This window comes from Somniosus microcephalus, unplaced genomic scaffold, assembly GCF_052327205.1.
Source record: "Somniosus microcephalus isolate GS21.2 unplaced genomic scaffold, FLI_Smic_1.0 unresolved_chr1, whole genome shotgun sequence".
In the NCBI taxonomy this organism is placed as follows: Eukaryota; Metazoa; Chordata; class Chondrichthyes; order Squaliformes; family Somniosidae; genus Somniosus; species Somniosus microcephalus.
In genome coordinates, this window is record NW_028225179.1 from 130634586 (window position 1) to 130656183 (window position 21598).

The following is a 21598-nucleotide window of genomic DNA, read 5'->3' on the forward strand; positions in this document are numbered from 1 at the left end:
GTCCCAAAGCACTTTACAGTCAATGAGGTATTTTTGAAGTGTAGTCACTTGTGTAATGTAGGAAACGCGGCAGCCAATTTGTGCACAGAAATGCGATAATGACCACATAATCTGTTTTAGTGATGTTGATTGAGGAATAGATGTTGTCCAAGACATCGGGGATAACTCCCCTGCTCTTCTTTAATATAGAGCCATGGGATCTTTTACATCCACCTGAGAGGGTAGACGGGGCCTCGGTTTAGCATCTCATCCGAAAGACAGCACCTCCGATGGTCCAGCACTAGAATGTTAGCCTAGAATTTTACACTCAAGCCTCTGTAGTGAGAATTGAACCCAAAACTCTCACTGAATCAGACGCCACAGCTGACACTACACAAGATGCTGGAAGCCCGTGTAATTAAGGGGAATGTGGCGGTATGGCTATGGAAATGGCTCAGTGACAGGAAGCAAAGGTAGTGGTGGATAGATGTTTTTCAGACTGGGAGGTGGTTTGCAGTGGTGTTACGGGTCGGTTTTGAGTCCAATACTCTTTGCAACTTTTTTACAAACTGCCTAGACTCGGGTGTAGGGAGCAGCATTATAAAGTTTGCAGATGATGCGTAACTTAGCAAAGTAGTAGATAGTGAGGCTGATAGTTGTAGACTTCAGGATGACATAAACAGGATGGTGAAATGAGCAGAAGCACGGCAGATGGAGAGCAATGCGGAGAAGTGTGAAGTGATGTACTCTAGGGGGACTGATATGGAAGGATAGTATCCTGTAAATGGCACAATTCTTAAAAGTATAGATGAGCATAGAAACTTTGGTGACCATATCCTTAAAGGTGGTGGGGCAAGTTGATCAGGTGATTTTAAAAAAAGCGTATTGGTTACTTGGGTTTATAAATAGAGGAATAGCATATAAAAGCGAAGAGATCATGCTAGAACTTTACAAATCACTGGTTAGGCCTCAGCTGGAGTATTGTGGACAATTCTGGGCACCATATTTCAGGAAAGATGTAAAGGCCTTAGAAAGGTTACACAGGAGGTTTACCAGGATGTTACCGGGGATGAGGGACTTCAGTTATGAGAAGAGGATGGAAAAGATAGGACTGCTTTCCTTGGAACAGAGAAGGTTAAGAGGTGACCTAATAGAGGTTTTCAAGATGATAAGTGGTTTTGATAGAAAAGCTAGAGGAAAAAACTATTCCCTCAGGCGAGCTGGTCAAAAACTGGACTAGCCATAGTTTTAAAATCGTTGGCAAAAGATGAAAAGGGGAGATGGAGAGAAAAGTGTTCACTCAGAGTTGTCGGGATCTGAGTGCTCTACCTGAAAAGGTGGTGGAAGCTGATTCCATAAATAATTTTAGAAGGGAGTTGGACAGGTACTTCAGGATGAGGAACTGACAGGGTTACTAACAAACACGGAGGTGTGGGACATTTTTTTTATTCGTTCATGGGATGTGGGCATCACTGGCAAGGCCAGCATTTATTGCCCATCCCTAATTGCCCTTGAGAAGGTGGTGGTGAGCCAACTTCTTGAACCGCTGCAGTTCGTGTGGTGAATGTACTCCCACAGTGCTGTTAGGGAGGGAGTTCCAATATTTTAACCAGCGACGATGAAGGAAAGGTGATATGTTTCCAAGTCAGGATGGTGTATGTGACTTGGAGGGTAACTTGCAGGTGGTGGTGTTCCCATGCACCTACTGCCCTTGTCGTCCTAGGTGGTAAACGTCGCGAGTTTGGGAGGTGCTGCCGAAGAAGCTTTGGCAAGTTGCTGTAGAGCATCTTGTAGATGGCACACACTGCAGCCATGGTACGCTGGTGGTGGAGGGAGTGAATGCTTAAGGCGGTGGAGAAGGTGCCAATCAAGCGGGCTGCTTTGTCTTGGATTGTGTGCAATTTCTTGAGTGTTGCTGGAGCTGCACTCATCCAAGCAAGTGGAGAGTAATCCATCACACTCCTTAATTGTGCCTTGTAGATGGTGGAAAGGGTTTGGCCAGTCAGCAGGTGAGAAACTCGCCACAGAATACCCAGCCTCTGGCCTGCTCTTGTTGCCACAGTATTTATGTGGCTGGTCCAGTTAAGTTTCTGGTCAATGGTGACCCCCAGGTGGTGGGGGATTCGGCGGTGGTTGAATGCCATTGAAAACTAAGCACGACTGCTCTTTCAAAGAGCCAGCACAGGCACGACTGGCCGAATGGCCTCCCTAAGTTTCTATCAATAGAACTATGGACAACATTCAGCTTCATCATCACTGCCTTCCTTCCAAGCCGAACAAATATGCCATGCCACTGCTGAAGTTCAACATTCCATCGATCTCATATAGCTACCATCCAAAGTAATATCTTTGTCATTGGCAATGAATGTCAAGGTCATGCAATAAAAAGGAGGTGTAGGTGCATGTACCACAGAGTAGCTGAAAGACTCTGGTCTGTTGACACTTCATTAATCTTTTTTTTTTTATTTAGGCTGAATCTCACTTTGCTCACGGTTGTTTTATATGACATAAACAGAAATGTGTGCAAGCCTTTACCAATATATTGGATACTTTAAACTGAAAACATTACTGTTGCAGCAGAGGAATGTGACAAAAAAGATAAAGATAAACTACTGCAGATTGCTTTAATTGCATGTTTCTTTTTGGGCCTCATGAAAAAAAAGCATTGAACTTTTGCCCTGACTTGGGTTCAACTTGAATATATTTATTAATCAATGTTTGAAGCAATATTATTTGTGTCAAAATTGCCATTATTAGTTTCCAGTATAGATAAAAATGTAATCTGGAAATCCTTACATCATACCATAAACAGATAAATGTGAGGTATTACATTTTGGTAGGAAGAATAGGGAGGTCACTTATCACTTGGAGGGTGGGAGTCCAAGTGGGGTAGAGGAGCAAAGGGATCTAGGAGTACAAATACACAAATCACTAAAAGTTGCGACACAGGTTAGCAAGGCCATAAAAAAGCAAACCAAGCACGAGGATTTATTTCTAGAGGTATAGAATTGAAAAGTAGGGAAGTTATGCTAAACCTGTATCGAACCTTGGTTACACCACACAGAGTATTGCATACAGTTCTGGTCGCCATATTATAAAAAGGATATAGAGGCACTGGAGAAGGTGCAGAGAAGATTTACAAGATGATACCTGAAATGCGAGGGTACACATATCAGGAAAGGATGAACAGGCTGTGTCTCTTTTCTCTTGAAAAAAGAGGCTGAGGGGGTGACCTAATAGAGGTCTTTAAAATTATGAAACATATTGATAGAGTGGATACATAGAGAATGTTTCCACTTGTGGGGAGGAGCATAACTAGAGGCCATCAATATAAGATAGTCACCGAGAAATCCAATAGGCAATTCAAAAGAAACTTCTTTACCCAGAGAGTGGTGAGAATGTGGAACTCGCTACCACAGGGAGTGGTTGAAGCGAAAAGTATCGATGCATTTAAGGGGAAGCTAGACAAGCATATGAGGGAGAAGGGAATAGAGGGTTATGCTGATAGGTTTAGATGAGGAAAGACGGGAGATGACTCGAGTGGAGCTTAAACGCCGGCATGGACTGGATGGGCCGAATGGCCTGTTTCTGTGCCGTATATCCTATGTAATCCTCCTGGATCAACCAAGTAGCTGAATCCAAATCACATAGCTTTGAACGCTAGAGATAAATGAAATTGTTGGATTAATCAATATCGATTTAAAGTACACGCCTGTCTACACAGTTAGATGTACCTAGAAGTAGGATATCCCTGTTAAAAAAAACTTTCCAGTCCAGGCGAATTCTCATCACGGAGTACCAAAGAATTACTGAAAGTCAGCATATTTAAACACCTAGATGGACAATGTCAGATGACTTGCTCTGAACCGACCAATACTGAGATTATTATCATGCACTCTTTATATGCCATACTAGCTGGAGTGCCCAGCGGTGCCGAGGCTTTTTCGAGGGCATGTTGTTGTTGGAAGAGAGAGAGCGACTGGGGGGGAAGAGAGAGAGCGACTGGGGGGGAAGAGAGCGACTGGGGGGGAAGAGAGAGAGCGACTGGGGGGGAAGAGAGAGAGCGACTGGGGGGGAAGAGAGAGAGCGACTGGGGGGGAAGAGAGAGAGCGACTGGGGGGGAAGAGAGAGAGCGACTGGGGGGGAAGAGAGAGAGCGACTGGGGGGGAAGAGAGAGAGCGACTGGGGGGGGAAGAGAGAAAGCGACTGGGGGGGGAAGAGAGAAAGCGACTGGGGGGAAGAGAGAGAGCGACTGGGGGGGAAGAGAGAGAGCGAGTGGGGGGGAAGAGAGAGAGCGACGGGGGGGGAAGAGAGAGAGCGACGGGGGGGGAAGAGAGAGAGCGACGGGGGGGGAAGAGAGAGAGCGACGGGGGGAAGAGAGAGAGTGACGGGGGGGAAGAGAGAGCGCAACTGGGGGGAAGAGAGAGCGTGACTGGGGGAAGGGGGAGGGAATGGGGGGATAGTGGGGGGAGAAGTGGGGGGAGAAGTGGGGGGAGAAGGGGGGGGAGAGAAGGGGGGAGAGAAGGGGGAGAGAAGGGGGGGAGAGAAGGGGGGGAGAGAAGGGGGAGAAGGGGGGGAGAAGCGGGGGGGAGAAGGGGGAGGGGGCGAGAGAAGGGGGGAGAAGGGGGGGAGAAGGGGGGAAGGGGGGAGAAGCCGGGGGAGAAGGGGGGAAGGGGGAGGGGGAAGGGGGGAGGGGGGGAAGGGGAAGGGGGGAGGGGGGAAAGGGAAGGGGGCAGAGAGAGCGCGACTGGGGGGAAGGGAGGGGGAGGGGAGGGGGAGTGGGGGGAGAGAGAGCACGACTAGGGGGAAGGGAGGGGGGGAATGAGGGGGTTAAGGAAGGGGAAGGGGAAGAAGGGGGGAAGGGGGGGAAGGGGGGAAGGGAAGGGGGGAGAAGGGGGGGGAAGGGGGGAGAAGGGGGGAAGGGGAAGAAGGGGGGAGGGGGGAAAGGGAAGGAGGGAAGGGAGGGAAGGGGAAGGGGGAGCGAGCGCGACTGGGGGGGAAGGGGGGAGGGGGACGGGAGGGGAGGGGGAGAAAGGGGGAGGGGGAGGAAGGGGGAGGGGGGAGGGAGGGGGAGGGGGAAGGGAGGGGGAGGCGAGGGGGGAGGGGGAGGGGGAGTGGTTGAGGGGGAGGGGGAGAGGGGAGGAGGTGGAGGCAGGGGAGGGGGGAGGGGGAGGGAGGGAGGAGGGGGAGGAGGGGGGAGGGGGAGGGGAGGGGGGAAGGGGGAGGGAGGGGGAGGGGGCAGGAAGGGGAGGGTGAGGGGGAGAAGGGGAGGGGGAGGAAGGGGGGGAGGGGCGAAGTCTAGTGGGAGGGGGGAGGGGGAGGGGGGATGGGGGGAGGAGGAGGGGGGAGGGGGAGGGGGGAGGAAGGGGAGGAGGAGAGGAAGGGGAAGGGGAGGGGGGAGGTAGGGGAGGGGGGAGGAAGGGGACGGGGGAGGAAGGGGAGGGGAGGGGGGAGGGGGTGTAGGAAGGGGAGGAAGGGGGGATGGGGGAAGGGGAGGGGGAGGGAAGGGGAGGTGAGGGGAGAGGGAGAGGGGAGTGGGAGAGGAGGGGAGGGGGAGAGTGGAGGGGTGGGGGAGGGAGGGAGGGAGAAAGGGAGTGGGGGAGCCAGCAGACCCTCTCCCCTCTGCCGGCGATGGCTCCGCTGAGCTCCGTGCCGCCCCACGCACTGACATGCCGAGCGCAGCTTCCCGGTGAGCCCGAGCCCTGGCCTCCCGAGGCCGGGCCTGAGACAGCCGATTTCGGCTGGCCGGGCCCGGTTGCCTTGGTAACCCTCCTCCCCTCTCCGCCTCCCGATCTCCGGGACCGGGCCTGGTCCTGAGCGGCTTGAGACGGCCGATTGCGGCTGGCGAGCCCGGTTGCCAGGGTAACCCTCTCCGCTCCCCCTCCCCTCCCGAGCCCCGCCGCCCCCCCCAACCTGCTCGCTTCCCTCTGGCCGCACTCTGTGTGGAGGTGCGCATGCGCTGTGCAGCGCGAGCGCGAATGAAGCTTGCAGTGAGCCCAGCCAGCCTTTACCAAGATGGCTGGCCGCTGGTTCGGAATCAGGCCCAGCGGGATGGCCGGTGCGTAGCTCGGGCATGGCTGGGCAACAGACGCCCAGGCTTCGAGGCCTGCCTGGAAAAACGGTGAATGGTAGGAAAATTATAGAGGTTAGAAAAAAGATTTACAAATGAATTAACTTTTTTAAAAACAATTTGGGCTAAAAATTCAGTTGGGCGCCGTTTGGGGCGCCAAGCTCGCCTGGGCGCCGGAATTACCGCTGCGAGCGGAGCCACTTGCGCCATCCAGAAATTCAGTTTCTGCACCCCAAATGGAAGCGGGCCGCTAATCGAGGCTTCCCACGCCCCGCTTGGGGCGCTGAAACTGAATATCGGCGCGCTAAGGGCCACAGCACCACACGCTGTGGCACGGCACGCTGCGGTACTGCAGGCCTTCCTCCCACTGTTAAGGGGGAGGTGCCTGCAACAGCGCGAGCCCCGCTTGCAAGTGCCGGCAAATGAGCCCGGCACCAAGGAGAAGTGCCGGGCTCTCGGGAAACAGCCGGCAATGCCGCGGGGGGGTGTAGGAGGCCGGGGACAGAGGTGCTGGCAGGCGGCCGCCGAAAAAGTGGCCGGCCGCACCTCCACAGGTAGGCCCCTGTGTACCGGTCGCTATTTGCGGCCGGCGCTGAAGAGGCGGGCACGACCAAATATGGTCATCGAGGCGGGAGCGGGGCGCTGCGCACACCGATGATGTCATCGGTGGCGGCGCAGCGCTACAGGCTAACGCCGCCATTAGTGCCCCGCTAAATATCGCGGTATGTGTGGCCAGTGGCGCTAAAGCCACTGAGTGCCCTCTTTGGGTGCAAACTGGTGGCGCAGGCCACTGAATTTCTAGGCCTTTGTGTTTTAAAAGCAACTTTTTTTTTGGTGGAAATGTAGATTTGAAAAGAAACACGCAGAAAGCGGGAAAAAGAAATGAAAAGTTTGGAATCAAGATGGCGGCGACTCACCTCGGTTCAGCACGATAAGACCCGCCCACACTCGCACCGATTGGTCGACCGTCATGTCACCGAATTGTAGGATTCGTCAATTGTCCCGTCACTCGACTCTAGGAGGGCCCGCCCGCATGCGCCAGGAACCCGCCCCCACCACGCAGCAATTGGTCAACCGTCGGGTCGCTCGACCGTACAATTGGTCGACCTCGACGTCACTCAATGCTAATGAGCAGATAATGAGCGGAATTTTGAACGTTTTTTGGATACCGCGGGCGCAATTTTTGTCTCACCGAAACGTAAATGTGCTTACGACCATTCTGGAATTGTAAGCTTTCTTTTGATGTAACACACGTGTAGGTACGCTCTATAACTTGAGAGTGTATAGCCAGACAGACACACCGAAGGACAGACAGATAGACAGACAGACAGACAGATAGACAGACAGACAGATGTATCCTTTTATATATATAGATGCTATTAGGTAGAAGGCAATGTACCACCACATACACTGTACACTCACTGAAATGTGGGTGGAAATTCATTCTTATCAGTAAATAAGACAATTTTGTTCAGTTATGAACATCCTACCTTCCCATAACAATAACAACTGAACGCTGTAAATATTGCCTCCAAACCTGCTGGCAAAAGAACCAGAGGTGACATGAGGAAAAACTTATTTACACAACGAGTGGTTAGGATTCTGACTGCACTGCCTGATGGGGTGGTGGATACAGATGCAATAGTAGCCTTAAAAAGGGAATTGGATAAATACTTGAAGGAGAAAAAATTGCACGACTATGGGGAAAGAGTGGGGGAGGCAGACTAATGAGATTGCTTTTTGAAAGAGCCGGCACAGACTCGATGGGCTGAATGGTCTCCTTCTGTGCTGTAATATTCTATGATTCTAGCTATCATTGTTTACACAAACGATTTGATACTCATAAATTACCTTAAGCTGGCACCTCCTCCATACTCAACTTTGGAGTGTGGAATTCTAATGAGTACAATCCCGAGTCTGGTACCATGAGGCAAAGGACTGCACAGGTGGGTACAGCAAAGTGTAGGAATTCAGAAATAATTGGGGATTCGATAGCCAAAGGGACAGGCAGACAATTCTGGTACCATCGTCCTGTGACCTGTATGTTATGCTGCTTCCCTGATGCCAGGTTAAGGGACATCACGGAGAGGGTGCAAATCATTCTGCAGGTGGAAGGGGCAAAGCCAGACGTGACGTGGTGCCAGAGGGAGGGCTTCAGATTCCTGGGACATTGGTACCAGCACTGTGGCAGGTGGGACCTGTTCAAGATGGACAGGTTGCAGCTGATCAGAACTGGGGCCAATATGGTTGCGGCCAGGTTACCTAGTGCTGTGGGGGAGGGTATAAGCTAGTTCGGTAGGGGTTTGGGCACAAAGACATAGTATTAAGAAGTAGAAAAAAGGTGCAGAGACAACTGGGAGAAACAGTTAGAGTTAGAAATAATACAGAAAGATGTGTGATCATAGAAAATACAAAGAGGTCTAAGTTAGTTTTGGAGTGCATGTGTGTAAATGTATGCACTGTGGTTAATAAGGTTGCTGAGCTGCAGATACAAATAGCCACGTGGGAATAATATTTAGTTATAGAGTCATAACAGCACAGAAGGAAGCCACTCGGCCCATCGTTTCCGTGCCAGCTCTCTGCAGAGAAATCGACTCAGTCCCATTCCCTCACTCTATCCCCATAGCCCTGTAAGTTTATTTCCCTCAAGTGCCTATCCAGTCTCCCCTTGAAAACACTGAGTGTGTCCACTTCCACCACTTCCGTCAGCAGCAAGTTCCAGGCCCTCACCACTCGCTGCATAATAACGTTTTTCCTCACCTCACACTTCTCTGTATTAATTTCCATCTGCCACTTGTCTGCCCATTCTGCTAGCCTTTCTATGTCCTGATGCAATCGATTGATATCATCCTCACTGCTTGTCACACCCCCAAGTTTGGTGTCATCAGCAAATTTAGAAATTCTACTTTGTATTCCAATATCCAGCTCATTTATATATATCAAGAAAAGCAATGGCCCCAGCACTGACCCTTGGGGAACACCACTGTCTACCATCCTCCAGTCTGAAAAACAGCCATTTACCATAACTCGCTGTTTTCTGCCCTTAAGCAAATTCCTTATCTGAGCTGCCACTGACCCACCTATTCCATGAGCCTCAATTTTGTTAACCAGCCTTCTATGTGGTACTTTGTCAAACGTCTTCCGAAAATCTATGTAGACAACATCCATTGCATTCCCTTCATCAATCCTCCCTGTTACTTCAAAAAAAATTCAATTAGATTAGTCAAACATGATCTGCCTTTTACAAATCCGTTTTGGCTCTCTTTAATTAGCTTAAACCTTTCCAAGTGCCCGTTAATTTTTTCCTTGATTATTGTTTCTAAAACTTTACCCACCACTGATGATAAACTGACCGGCCTGTAGTTACTAGGATTGTCTTTACACCCTTTCTTGAACAATGCTGTCACATTTGCCACTTTTCAATCCTCAGGCACCTGCCCCGCATCTAGGGAAGATTGGAAAATTATGGCAAGCCCTTCCGCTATCTCCTCCCCAATTCCCTTAGCAATCTGGGATGCAAGTCATCTGGACCAGGCGACTTATCAACTCTAAGCATACCCAGACTTTCTAGTACATTCTTTCTATCAATTTTCACCCCTTCCATTGCTTCTACCTTTTCCACTGCTACTGATATTTTGTCAGCATCCACCTCCTTATTAAACATCGCTACAAAGTACTCATTGAGTATTCTAGCCTTGTCCTGCACCTCTAAGCATATAACACCTTTTTTGTCTAATAGGCCCCATCCTGCCTCTTACTACCCGCTAACATGCCAGTAGAAGATTATTGGGTTCCCTTTTATATTAACCGCCATTCTACTCTCACATTCTCTCTTTGCCAATCTTATTTTCATCTTCACTTCCCCTCTCAACTTATTGTATTTGATCTGGTTCTCCCTTGAAGAATTCACCTGACATGCATCATACACCCTCTTATTTTGTTTCATCATCTTCTCTATCTCCCTCATCATCCAAGGAGCCCTTGCTTTGGTTCCCTTACCCTTCCCTCTTATTGGAATGTACCTAGCCTGTACTTGGATCATCTCCTCCTTAAAGATCACCCATTGTACCGTTATAGTTTTTCCTGTCAATCATTGGTTCCATTTTAACCTGGCTAGATCCTTTCGCATCCGATTAAAGTTAGCCCTATTTCAGTTTAGAAGTTTCACTCTAGATTGTTCCTTGCTTCTCTCCATTGATAATCTAAATCTTATGATATGATGATCAAGCGTACCAAACTGTTCTCCCACAGACACTTGGCCGACCTGGCCTAACTCATTCCCCAGCACCAGATCCAGCAATGCCTCCTTCCTAGTTGGACCAAGAACATACTGGTCAAGGAAATTCCCCTGAACAAATTTCAGAAATCTCTCCCCCTCCTTTCCCAATCGATATTTGGGTAATTAAGGTCCCCCAATATCACCACTCTATAACTTTTGCATATCTCTGCGATTTCCCTGCAGATTTACTCCTCCACCTCCCTCTCACAATTTGGAGGCTGAAAGAATGCCCGCAATAGCGTGATCATACATTTATTGCTCATCGATAGCTGAGACCTGGATCAAAAACGGGAGGGTTGGATGCATAATATTCCTGGGTACAAGGTATTCAGGAAAGATAGGGAAGGAAAAAGGGAGGAGGGGTATCAGTTTGATTATGGAAAATATTACAGTGCGAGAAAGGCAGAACGTCCTTGAGGGGACAAGGACAGAATGTATTTGGTTGGAGAAAAGAAACAATAAAGAATGATTACGCTAGTTGGTGTATATTATACCCCACCAAATAGTGGGACGACGCTAGAGGAGCAGATTTAAAAATAAATTACTGAGAGCTGCAAGACATATAAAGTGGTGATAACAGGAGACTTTAACTACCCCAATATTGAATGGGGCAGTGACTGTGTTAAGGGCAGAGAAGGGGAAGAATTTCTGAAGAGTGTTCAGGAGAATTTTCTTGATCAGTATGTTTCCTGCCCAAAGAGTAAAGATTAGTCCTGGGGGTTGATGTGGATCAAGTGGAGATTGGGGAGCACTTCGGCAATTCTGATCACAGTAACATAAGATTTAGATTCGTTATGTAAAACGACAAAGAACAATAGAATAAAAATACTTAGCTGGAGGAGTGCTAATTTCAGCGAATTGTGGAGAGATCTGGCCTGGGTATATTGGCAGGCAGAAATGTAATGGAGCAATGGGCGGCCTTCAAACAAACATAGACATGGAAACATAGAAGATAGGAGCAGGAGTAGGCCATTCGGCCCCTTGAGCCTGCTCTGCCATTCAATGCGATCATGGCTGATCATCCAAATTCAGTACCCTGCCAATGCTTTCTCCCCATATCTCTTGATCCCTTTAGCCTTGAGAAATATATCCAACTCCTTCTTGAATATATTAAATGTATTGGCCTCTACTGCCTTCTGTGGTAGAGAATTCCACAGGTTCACCACTCTCTGGGTGAAGAAATTCCTCCTCATCTCAGTCCTAAATGGCCTACCACTCATCCTTAGACTGTGACCCCTGGTTCTGGACTCCCCGACCATCGGGAACATCCTTCCTGCATCTAGTCTGTCCAGTCCTGTCAGAATTTTATAAGGTTCAATGAGATCCCCTCTCATTCTTCAAAACTCCAGCGAGTACAATCCCAATCGACCCAATCTCTCCTAATACGTAATTCCTGCCATCCCAGGTATCAGCCTAGTGAATCTTCGCTGAACTCCTTCCATGGCAAGAACATCCGTCCTCAGATAAGGCGACCAAAACTGCATACAATACTCAAGATGTGGTCTCACCAAGGCCCTGTATAACTGCAGCAAGACATCCTTGTTCCTGTACTCAAACCCTCTTGCTACGAAGGCCAACATGCCATTTGCCTTCTTAACCACCTGCTGCACCTGCATGCTTACCTTCAGCGACTGGTGCACAAGGACACCCAGGTCTGGTTGCACTTCCCCTTCTCCCAATCTATTGCCATTCAGATAATAATCTGCCTTCCTGTTTTTGCCACCAAAGTGGATAACCTCGCATTTATTCACATTATATTGCATCTGCCATGCTTTTGCCCAATCACCCAGACTGTCCAAATCATCTTGGAGTTTCTTGGCATCCTCCTCACAGCACACACGCCCACCCAGCTTTGTGTCGTCTGCAAATTTGGAGATATTACATCTAGTTCCCTTGTCTAGATCATTAATATATATTGTGAATAGCTGGGGACCAAGGACTGATCCCTGCGGTGCCCCACTAGTCACTGCCTGCGACTCAGAAAAAGACATGTTAATTCCAACTCTTTGCTCAAGGATGGCCAAGACTGGGAACTCAACATCAAGGGGTATTCGATATTCAGGAAAGATAGGCAAAAAGGAAAGGGAGGTGGGGTAGCATTACTGGTTAATGAAGGGATTAATACAATTGTAATGAAGGATATTAGATCTGATGATGTGGAATCTGTATGGGTAGAATTGAGAAAAACTAAGGGGAAAAACACATTAGTGGGAGTGGTATATAGACCTCCCAACAGTAAGGCGGAGGTTGAGGATGGCATGAAAAGGGAAATTAAAGAAGCGTGCAATAAGGGCACAGCAGTCATCATGGGTGACTTTAATCTACATATAGATTGGGCCAACCAAATTAGTAACAATACGGTGGAGGAGGAATTCCGGGAGTGTTTACAGGATGGTTTCCTGGACCAATATGTCGAGGAAACAACCAGAGATCAGGCCATCTTAGACTGGGTATTATGTAACGAGAAAGGATTAATTAGCAATCTTGTTGTACGAGGCCACTTGGGTCTGAGCGATCATAATATGATCGAATTCTTCATTAAGATGGAGAATGAAGTAGTTGACTCAGAGACTAGGGTCCTCAATTTAAATAAAGAAAACTACAATGGTCTGAGGAGCGAGTTGGGTAGGATTGATTGGGGAATGGCACTCAAAGGGTTGACGGTGGATAGGCAATGGCAAACACTCAAAGACCGAATGGATGAGCTACAGAATTTCTTCATGCCAGTTTGGCATAAAAATAAAACAAAAAAGGTGACTCAACCGTGGCTAACAAGGGAAATTAGGGATAGCATAAGATCCAAGGAGACGACATATAAATTGGCCAGAAAAAGCAATAATCCTGAGGATTGGGAGCAGTTTAGGATTCAACAAAGGAGGACAAAGGGATTAATTAAGAAAGGGAAAATAGACTATGAGAGTAAGCTAGCTGGGAACATAAAAACTGACTGTAAAAGCTTTTATAGATATGTGAAGAGAAAAAGGTTGGTGAAGTCAAGCGTAGGTCCCTTGCAGTCAGAATCAGGGGAATTTATAATGGGAAACAAAGAAATGGCAGACCAACTAAATTCATACTTTGGTTCTGTCTTCACAAAGGAGGACACAAATAACCTCCCAGAGATGCCGGGGAACATAGGGCCTGATGAAAGGGTAGAACTGAAAGAAATCAGTATTTGTAGGGAAATGGTGTTAGGAAAATTGATGGGACTGAAGGCCGATAAATCCCCAGGGCCTGATAATCTACATCGCAGGGTACTTAAGGAAGTGGCCCTAGAAATAGTAGATGCATTGCTGGTCATCTTCCAGAACTCGATAGATTCTGGAACAGTACCCATGGATTGGAGGGTAGCTAATGTTACCCCACTATTCAAAAAAGGTGGTAGAGAAAAAGCGGGGAATTATAGACAGGTAAGCCTGACATTGGTAGTGGGGAAAATGCTCGAATCTATTATAAAAGACGTAATAGCAGAGCACTTGGTAAGCAGTGACTGGATCGGACAAAGTCAACATGGATTTACAAAAGGTAAATCATGCTTGACTAATCTACTGGAAATTTTTGAGGATGTAACTGGTAAAATAGATAAGGGAGAATCAGTGTCTGTATTTGGACTTTCAGAAGGCTTTCGATAAGGTCCCACATAAGAGATTAGCATGCAAAATTAAGGCACATGGGATTGGGGGCAAGGTATTGACTTGGATAGAGAACTAATTGGCGGACAGAAAGCAAAGAGTTGGAATAAACGGGTCGTTTTCCAAGTGGCAGGCAGTGACTGGTGGGGTACCGCAAGAATCGTTCCTAGGACCCCAGCTGTTCACAATATATATTAATGATCTGGACGAGGGAATTGGATGTAATATCTCCAAATTTGCAAATGACACAAAGCTGGGTGGGAGGGTAAGCTGTGAGGAGGATGTCGAGAAACTCCAGTACGATTTGGACAGATTGGGTGATTGGGCAGAAACATGGCAAATGCACTATAATGTGGATAAATGTGAGGTTATCCACTTTGGTGGCAAAAACAGGAAGGCAGATTATTATTTGAATGGCAATAGATTGGGAGAAGGGGAAGTGCAAAGAGACCTGGGTGTTCTTGTGCACCAGTCGCTGAAGGTAAGCATGTAGGTGCAGTAGGCGTTTAAGAAGGCAAATGGTATGTTGGCCTTCGTAGCAAGAGGGTTCGAGTACAGGAACAAGGATGTCTTGCTACAGTTGTACAGGGCCTTGGTGAGACCGCACCTTGAGTATTGTGTGCAGTTTTGGTCGCCTTACCTGAGGAAGGACGTTCTTGCCATGGAAGGAGTGCAGCGAAGATTCACCAGGCTGATACCTGGGAAGGCAGGAATGACATATGAGGAGAGATTGTGTCGATTGGGCTTATACTCACTGGAGTTTAGAAGATTGAGAGGGGATCTCATCGAAACCTATAAAATTCTGTCAGGCCTGGACAGACTAGATGCAGGAAGGATGTTTATGATGGCTGGGAAGTCCAGAACCAGGGGTCATAGTCTAAGGATAAGGGGTAAGCCATTTAGGACTGAAATGAGGAGGAATTTCTTCACCCAGAGAGTGGTGAACCTGTGGAATTCTCTGCCACAGAGGGCGGTGGAGGCCAGTTCATTAAATATATTCGAAAAGGAGTTGGATATATTTCTTAAGGCTAAAGGGATCAAGGGATATGGGGAGAAGGCAGGGACAGGGTACTGAATTTGGATGATCAGCCATGATCTCATTGAATGGCGGAGCAGGCTCGAAGGGCTGAATGGCCTACTCCTACTCCTATCTTCTATGTTTCTATGTTTCTATGCTTTCTGTCTGCCAACCAGTTCTCTATCCAAGTCAATACGTTGCCCCCAATCCCATGTGCCTTAACTTTACACGCTAATCTCTCATGCGGGACCTTACCGAAAGCCTTCTGAAAGTTCAAGTACACCACATCCACTGGTTCTCCCTTATCAATTTTACTAGTTACATCCTCAAAAAATTCCAGTAGATTAGTCAAGCATGATTTACCTTTTGTAAATCCATGTTGACTTTGTCCGATCCTGTCACTGTTTTCCAAGTGCTCTGCTATTACATCTTTTATAATGGACTCTAGCGTTTTCCCCACTACCAATGTCAGGCTTACCGGTCTGTAATTCCCCGTTTTCTCTCTACCACATTTTTTGAATAGTGGGGTAACATTAGCTACCCTCCAGTCCATGGGTACTGTTCCAGATTCCATCGAATGCTGGAAGGTGATCAGCAAAGCATCAACTATTTCTAGGGCCACTTCCTTAAGTACCCTAGGATGTAGATTATCAGGCCCTGGGGATTTATCGGCCTTCAATCCCATCAATTTCCCTAACACCATTTCCCTACAAATACTGATTTCTTTCTGTTCCTCCCTTTCATCAGACCCTATGTTCCCTGACATCTCTGGGAGGTTATTTGTGTCCTCCTTTGTGAAGACAGAACCAAAATATGTATTTAATTGGTCTGCCATTTCTTTGTTCCCCATTATAAATTCCCCTGATTCTGATCGCAAGGGACCTACGCTTGACTTCATCAATCTTTTTCTCTTCACATATCTATAAAAGCTTTTACGGTCAGTTTTTATGTTCCCTGCAAGCTTTCTCTCGTATTCTATTTTCCCCTTCTTAATTAATCCCTTTGTCCTCCTTTGTTGAATCCTAAACTGCTCCCAATCCTCAGGTTTACTGCTTTTTCTGGCCAATTTATATGTCGTCTCCTTGGATCTTATGCTATCCCTAATTTCCCTTGTTAGCCACGGTTGAGTCACCTTTTTTGTTTTATTTTTATGCCAAACTGGGATGAACAAATTCTGTAGTTCATCCATGCGGTCTTTGAATGTTTGCCATTGCTTATCCACCGTCAACCCTTTGAGTGCCATTCCCCAATCAATCCTACCCAACTCGCTCCTCAGACCATCGTAGTTTCCTTTATTTAAATTTAGGACCCTAGTCTCTGAGTCGACTACTTCATTCTCCATCTTAATGAAGAATTCGATCATATTATGATCACTCCGACCCAAGGGGCCTCATACAATAAGATTGCTAATTAATCCTTTCTCGTTACATTATACTCAGTCTTAGATGGCCTGATCTCTGGTTGGTTCCTCGACCAGATGGACCAGGAAACCATCCCTTAAACACTCCAGGTATTCCTCCTCCACAGTATTGTTACTAATCTGGTTAGCCCAATCTATATGTAGATTAAAGTCACCCATGATGACTGCTGTGCCCTTATTGCACGCTTCTCTAATTTCCCTTTTAATGCCATCCCCAACCTCTGCATTACTGTTTGGAGGTCCATATACCACTCCCACTAACGTTTTCTGCCCCTTGGTATTTCTCAGTTCTACCCATACTGATTCCACATCATCAGAGCTAATATCCTTCCTTACAATTGTGTTAATCCCTTCTTTTACCAGCAATGCTACCCCACCTCCCTTTCCTTTTTGCCTATCTTTCCTGAATATTGAATAACCCTGGATGTTGAGTTCCCAGCCTTGGCCACCCTGGAGCCATGTTTCCGTAATCCCAATCAAGACTTGGTTCAGGTAGTTTCGAGGTACATTCCCACAAGGGGGAAAGGGAGGTCAACCAAAGCCAGAGTTCCCTTGATTACAATAGAGTTAGAGAATATGATGAAGCAGAAAATACAAGGGAGAATCAGGGTGAATATAAAAATAAAGAAGTGGAGTTAAAAAGGAAATAAGAGGGGCAAAGAGACAGTACGAAAATCGATCAGCAGCTAATGTAAAAGGGTATCCAAAGATCTTCTATAAGGGTTGTCAGAGGGGCGGTCGATCAGGAACCAAAATGTACGTCTATTGGTGGAGGCAGAAGAAATGGCTGAGGCACTAAATGAGTACTTTGCATTGGTGTTTACCAAGGAAGAGGTCTTTGTTAAACGAGCAGGTTTCTAGGATACTGGATGAGATACAAATAGATAAAGAGGAGGTACTGGAAAGGCTGGTAAAACATAAAGGCACAGAAATTCGTCTCGGGCGGCGGCGCGAAACAATCAGTATTGGATTGGCCGTCCATTATACGCAGCGTCTGACATTGAGTTCCTTTATCTACAATGGAACTGAATATCAGGCATTGTGTAGAATAGGCGGCCGATCTGATACCGCCCGCTTTGCGCCACTGTGTGAGATACATTTCCAGGGCATAGTGGATAAGTCTCCTGGTCCGGCTGGGATGCGTCCTAGGTTGCTGAGGGAAGTAAGTGTACAAATTACAGAGCTGCTGGCCACAATCTTCCAATCCTCCTTAGCTTTAGTGGTGGTGCAAAACTGGAGGATTACATAGGTTACAACCGTGTTCAAAATAGGGGTGGCAATTACAGGCCAGTCAGTTTAACATCAGTGGCAGGCAAACTTTTAGAAACAATCCTGTGGGAGTTAATCAACAGCCATCAGGACAAGAACGGCCTCATGAAGCAGAGCCAGGACGGATGTGTGAACGAAAAATCGGGTTTGATTAGCTTAATTGAGTTTTTTGATGAGGTAAAAGAGAGGATGGATGAGGGAACTTCATTCAACGTTGTGTATATGGACTTTCAAAAGGCGTTTGGTAAGTTGCCACTTTTTAGGCTTGTTAGCAACATTGAAGCCCATGGGATAAAAGGGGCAGTAGCAGCATGGATACAAAACTGCCTAAGAAATAGAAACAATGAGTTTTGGTGAACGGTTGTTTTTCAGACTGGAGCTTGGTATACAGTTGAGGTCCGCAAGGTTCAGTACTAGGACCACTGTGGTCTTTAATATACATTCATGACTTGGACTTGGGGGTACAGGATGAGGACATAGACAAGCTGGTGGGATGAGTGGACAGATGGCAGATGAAATTCAACGCAAAACAGTGTGAGGTGATGCATTTTGGCAGGAAGAATGATGAGAGACCATACATGCTGAATGGTACATTTTTAAAGGGGCTGCAATATCAGAGAGAACTGGGGATGCATGTGGAAAAATCTTTGAAGGACAGCTTAACAAAGTAGTAAATAAAGCATACGGGATCCTGGACTTTATAAATAGAGGCATTACAAAAGCCAGGAAGTTATGCTAAACCTGTATAAAACACTAGTTCGGCCCCAGCTGGAGTATTGTGTCCAATTCTGGGCAACACACTTTAGGATGGACGTGAAGATTTTGGAGAGGCTACCGGAGCGATTTCTAGAATGGTCCCAGAGATGAGGGGCTTCAGTTACTTGGATGGACTGGGGAAGCTGGGGTTGCTCTCCTTAGAGCAGAGAAGGCTACGAGGATACTTGACAGATGTGTTTCTAAACATGAAGGGTTTAGTTAGAGAAAATAAAGAGAAACGGTTTCCAATGGCTGAAGGGTCGACGACCATAGGGCACAGATTTAAAGATTGTCAAAATTACTAGAGGCGACTTGAGGAAAAGAATGTTTACACAACGTGTGGTTAGGATTTGGGATGCACTGCCTGAAAGGGGGTGGATACAGATTCAATAGTAGCATTACAAACGGAATTGGATAAATACTTGAAGGAAAATAATTGCAGGGATATGGGGAAAGAGTGGGGGAGTCGGGCTAACTGGATTGCTCTTCAAAAGAGCCGGCACAGACTCCTTCTGAGCTGTAATATTCTATCATTCTATATTATACACTGTCCTATAATTTCCGTGCCAATGTTTCCTCGGACCAACAGCACGTACGATTGCGATTTTCCACCATGTGCACTTCACGGTTGGTGAAGACTTTTTAAAGGACACTCTCGAGCTCGCAATTTATTCAAAGCCAGGGTTGAATTCCATCAGTCTGCTGCACAAAAAAAGTCATCACCACCATTCACAGCCAAGATAGTCAAATTAATGTCAGGATTGCGAAGGCATTGGGCTCGGGCTGATGACCTTTTGTTCCTGCTCTGTGTTTCTAACAATCAGCGAACCTGAAATGTTATCGTTTGATGCTGACTGACTGACTTTAATTGCTCTCCTGGCGGCTTATTAAGCTGGAAAGCGGCTTAAAGGCTCATTCTCTAAATTATGTTGTACTGAAACTCAAACGACAATACTAGTGAAATGTGATCAGAAATAGGGAGATATCTGGAAATATCCGTATTAAAGATGAAAAATAACAGCTGAAGAGTTTTACTTTTAATTTTCAGAAATTGAAAAATTGAAAAAAGCACTGCAAGATTTAGGTCAGAGAAATTAAAGAAATTATTCATACATATTTGAATGTCGTACGATAAGTTACATAGTTAAGAAAAGTAAGAGAGGAAATAGCAGATGCTCTGACCATCATTTCCCAATCCCCTCTGGCTACAGGTGTGATACGGGAGGACTGCTAACGTGGTACGGTTGTTTAAAAAGGGAGAAAGGGATAGACCGAGTATTTACAGGTCAGTCAGCCTAACCTCGATGGTGGGAAAATTATTGGAAAAAATTCTGAGGGACAGGATAAATCTTCATTTAGAAAGACATGGTTTAATCACAGGACCAGACAGACTGGATGCAGGAAGGATGTTCCCGATGGCCGGGGAGCCCAGAACCTGGGGTCATAGTCTAAGGATAAGGGGTAAGCCATTTAGGACAGAGATGAGGAGGAATTTCTTCACCCAGAGAGTGGTGAACCTATGGAATTCTCTACCACAGAAGGCAGCTGAGGCCAAATCATTAAATATATTCAAGAAGGAGTTAGATATAGTTCTTAAGGCTAAAGGGATCAAGGGATGTGGTGAGAAAGCAGGGACAGGGTACTGAATTTGGATGATCAGCCATGATCTCATTGAAGGCAGAGCAGGCTTGAAGGGCTGAATGGCCTGCTCCTGCTCCTATCTTCTATGTTTCTATGGGACAGTCAGCATGGATTTATTAAGAGAAGGTCGTGTCTGACTAACTTGATTGAATTTTTTGAGGAGGTAACAAGGACGGTCAATGAGGGTAGTGCATTTGATGTAGTCTATATGGATTTTAGCAAGGCTTTTGATAAGGTCCCGCATGGCAGACTGGTCACAAAAGTAAAAGCCCTTGGCATCCAAGGCAAAGTGGCAAGTTAGATCCAAAATTGGCTCAGAGACAGGAAACAAAGGGTTATGGTTGAACGGTGTTTTTGTGACAGGAAGGCTGTTTCCAGTGGGGTTCTGCAGGGCTCATTACTGGGTCCTTTGCTTTTTGTGGCATATATCAATGATTTGGACTTGAATGTAGGAAGTATGATTAAGAAGTTTACAGGTGATACAGAGATTGGCTGTGTGGTTGATAATGAAGAAGGAAGCTGTAGACTGCAGGAAGATATCAATGGACTGGTCAGGTGTGTAGAACAGTGGCACATGGAATTCAATCCGGAGAAGTGTAAGGTAATACATTTGGGGATGGCTAACAAGGCAAGGGAATACACAGTAAATGGTAGGACACTGAGAAGTGCCGAGGATCAGAGGGACCTTGGAGTGCATGTCCACGGATCCCTGAAGGTAGCAGGACAGGTAGATAAGGTGGTTAAGAAGGCATACGGAATACTTGCCTTTATTAGCCGAGGCGTAGAATATAAGAGCAAGGAGGTTATGCTTGAACTGTATAAAACACTAGTTAGGCCGCAGCTAGAGTACTGCGTACAGTTCTGGTCACCACATTACAGGAAAGATGTGATTACACTAGAGAGGGTGCAGAGGAGATTAGCGAGGATGTTGCCTGAGCTGGGGAATTTTAGCTATGAGGAAAGATTGAATAGGCTGGGGTTGTTTCCTTTGGATCAGCGGGGGCTGAGGGGAGACCTAATTGAGGTGTATAGAATTATGAGGGGCCTAGATAGAGTGGTTAGGAAGGACCTAGTTCCCTTGGCAGAGGGGTCGATAACCAGGGGGCATAGATTTAAAGTAATTGGTAGGAGGTTTGCAGGGGATTTGAGGAGGGTGGTGGGGGTCTGGAACTCACTGCCTAAAAGAGTGGTAGAGGCAGAAACTCTCGTCACATTTAAAAAGTACTTGGATATGCACTTGAAGTGCAGTAACCTACAAGGCTACGGATCAAGTGCTGGAAAGTGGGATTAGGCTAGTGAGCTCTTTGTCGACCAGCACGGACACGATGGGCCGAATGTCCTCCTTTTGTGCTGTAAATTTCTATGAATCTATGAAATTAATTTCCATCGTTGCTACACTTGATATCCTCAGCACTGCATTTTTACTTGTTACTAATATGTCTCTAGTGGATTTGTCCACCGAAAAACAGGATAATTCGAATTTCCCTCAGAATGCATGAGTGATTCTGTGGGTATAGGTACGGCGATTTGGACCTTC